General features: G+C 39.6%; 1 long non-coding RNA gene across 1 annotated transcript; it reads right to left on the reverse strand.

The window, feature by feature from the left end:
• Window positions 1–1,297: 1,297 nt before the first annotated feature.
• On the reverse strand, window positions 1,298–2,739 carry LOC128449235 (uncharacterized). The gene is made up of 3 exons (XR_008339857.1): window positions 2,216–2,739; window positions 2,060–2,129; window positions 1,298–1,942 (listed from the first exon to the last, which is right to left on the reverse strand). It is a non-coding gene; the product is annotated as an uncharacterized LOC128449235 (long non-coding RNA).
• Between the last annotated feature and the right edge of the window lie 484 nt (window positions 2,740–3,223).

Raw genomic sequence — 3,223 nt, forward strand, 5'->3', positions numbered from 1 at the left:
CAAAAGAAAAAACCCAGAAAACAAGACAAATAGTGACCAAGCTACAAAAGTTTCAAAGAAAAACCCACCGTGTTCTTCCTCTCAGTCAGAGGAACGTTTAACAGAAACACAGGAGAACAAGCAGGTGGATGAAGAAGGTTTTTACACCTTCACCAGCATCCAGACCTTTTTACAACAGACTAAGGGCTCAAGACTGGTTAACGTAGAGGACTACTTCCCTGATTTGAAACTTTTCCTCCACTCAGTGAGACACTCCGTGTTGAAGGATGAGGATGACCCGTGGTTCACAAAACAGGAGTTTTACCGCCTGAAAAAAATAATGGCAAAAATCCGAGCCCAATTGGCCACTTGATGTTTAAACCCTGTCTGTTTTTCCTCTGTCTGTTTTGACCCTTTATGTTTTGGTCTAAAGACACTCTCATCCAACCTGGTCTGGAGACCAGTAGCCCGTGCCATACTGGAGCGGTGTGGCCCTTACCTGGACTACGCTGCAGGTCTGGCCTCACGTTTGGGGGATCAGGTCAGTCAGGTGGTCAGCCTCCTGCTGAGAGGCTGGAACCAGAAGCTGACTCACCCTGACCTTCAGTTGATCACTGTGATGGACTCATTCAGCCGGACTCCAGTGATCCTCTTCCCGATGAAAACCTTTTGTTCCTGAGTTTAAATGTGGAAGTTCTTTGTTTGAAGTCAAAAAAGAGCAGCTGGTTTTTGGTCATTTTTTTGGGTTTGAATATTGTATTATTGTTTTTTCTTTTCGATCAATTTTTTGATATGTTATAGTAACTTGTTTGTTGGAACTAAACTGAGAAAATAAAAGTGACTTAAAAAATCAAAATCTCTCTCTCTCTCTCTCTCTCTCTCTCTCTCTCTCTCTCTCTCTCTCTCTCACTCTCACTCTCACTCTCACTCTCTCTCACTCTCTTAAACACACAGAAGCTCTACCATTATAACAGGAGGCCAATTAGTGAATTGATGGACAGAATCTACTCTGCACTGTTACAATGTAAATATATGAGCTGGGTTGTTGTGTTTCTTCTCTGAGACTCAAATGAAGAGATTTCTTCAGACACACTTTCCTTTGGGAAGGAACAAGAGGCTGAAGTCAAGCCCAAGAGAGAAAGACAGAAAGGTGGTGATGATGAGAGACAAGGACCAGTGTTCCCACTGTTCCCACTCAGGGCAGTATTGGTGTTATATAACTGTGCTGTTGAATACAAAGAAAGAAAGTTCATAATTTGTTCCAACATATTTCATTTTATTTTGAGCAACAGGATATTTACATTTCATGTGTGTGGGTTTGGATTAAGTTCACAACACTGGAAAGCACAAAAAAAACATTCAGCAGTGATTCTCAGCATTTCTTGTCTAACTGCATGTAATTTATATATATAGATTATATCAAAAGTTATTAATACAATCATTTTACACTCACATTAATTACATTTTAAGTTTCAAAATAAGGATTTTAACCGTTTATCCCTCACATTTAGCTTTGTTCACTATTTTCTCCAGAACCTTTAATTAACAGTTTTAAATATTGATATATTATATTTTAGCTCAGTAATGTAACTTCTGTACCTTCTTGCTAACTTGTTTTAAAATATTCCTAATGGCAACACGGTTTAACACATGAACTCTTCAGACTCTCTGTGATGACTTATTGTGAATATAAACATCCTCAGGCCCGAGGTAGCTGTAAAAAGTAGGACGAGAACATCTCGGGTCAAATCCTGACGTTAGAGTAAAGACTCTCATCTTGGTGTGAGCTGCTGGAGTCTCTGTTGGTCGTCTGACGTCGGGGCGTCGCTGTGAATCTCACCTGTGGAAAGTTCAGTTCCACTTCACCTTCACTGGTGTGGTCGTCAAGTAGATTTGGAGATGTTGGTGCACGTGCAGCTGCATCACTAATGTCATCATAGTCCCGCAGGCTCTCTGGTTCCTTCTAGGATGAGAGTGAAGGTAGTTTAAAGTTTATTTGTGCTACAATTTCTGGATTAAATTCACCTAATAGCAAAATATACGGACTGATATAAAGAAATGAGAGGTCACAGTTCCTGACCTTTTTAACTCGTGTTGGCTTGGACACCTTCGCATACACGGAGTCTTCTTCCACCTTTCTTTGCTTCTTCCTTGAAAAACAAATATCAACATGACATGTGCTGATTAATAACGACTTTGTTGTTCTGGTATTGTAACACAAAGATTAAATTCTCACTTCAGATTATTCTTAAAGTTCAGAGGAGCGTAGTTGACAGAATCCTCCTCGGTGTTTCCAGCCTGCCGTCTTGTGGGGTTTTGTGCAGAGGCAGCCTGATCAGATGGAGACAGAAAACATCAGTGATTATCAAGCAGCAACTGAATCACTTCATTCATGCTCTAAAATGGATGCTGTACAGGTTATCTTTTCATCACTGGCCCCAGTACACTGAGATATAAGTGCACTGATAGACAGCTACTGACAGGGCAAACAGTGAGGGCAGGATATGGAAGAACAAGGAGGGAAAAGCAACAGCTTGAACAGTAAAAGACACATCTGCCTGTAGAGCCAGATTAATACTGATGATAGAAGATGGAAGGCAGTAGCTCTACATGGTCAATTTGAGGGGTTGAAGATATCCTGATAGATTATTTTATTGATAATTTTTAAAAATGATGTGCACATGTTGTTGTCTTGTTTCAGATCCTTGCATCGTGTGTTCTCAAAATAAAACAAATAACAGATTCTGGGACTTTGGATGCTTTATAATATCACCACTAAAACATATTTGATAACCGATAGTCCGTGACGGCATTGCATAGGGTCTGCGAAATTAACTTTGATATTTCAACACATTTCCAGATTACTCTTGAATATCATGAAAAATATCTAAAATAAGAGAAATATATCTAAAATAATATAAAGGTGATGAGGGGAACCTTGAAACCGGCTTGGGGCTAGAAACTGCAGGTAGTTCTCCCCTGTGCATGCGTGTTAAATAGAGATGTACAAGAGCGGTTGACCTAGGTAGAAAAACTCTCAGGAGGTGTTGGAGATGTAGTTTGTGTGATGGGAATTTTTGTTTTCCCAAAAAGAAGGCCCAAAAGGGCAGCATTAATAATGACAATATGAATAGACAAAAGAGTGAAAAACAAATACTTTGTAATGAGAAAAATGAATTGGCATAATAGCCAAAACAATTAATTGCAATAACAGTCAACTTTACCACGTTCGCTGGTTGAGAAA

Source organism: Pleuronectes platessa, chromosome 10 (assembly GCF_947347685.1).
Source record: "Pleuronectes platessa chromosome 10, fPlePla1.1, whole genome shotgun sequence".
NCBI lineage: Eukaryota > Metazoa > Chordata > Actinopteri > Pleuronectiformes > Pleuronectidae > Pleuronectes > Pleuronectes platessa.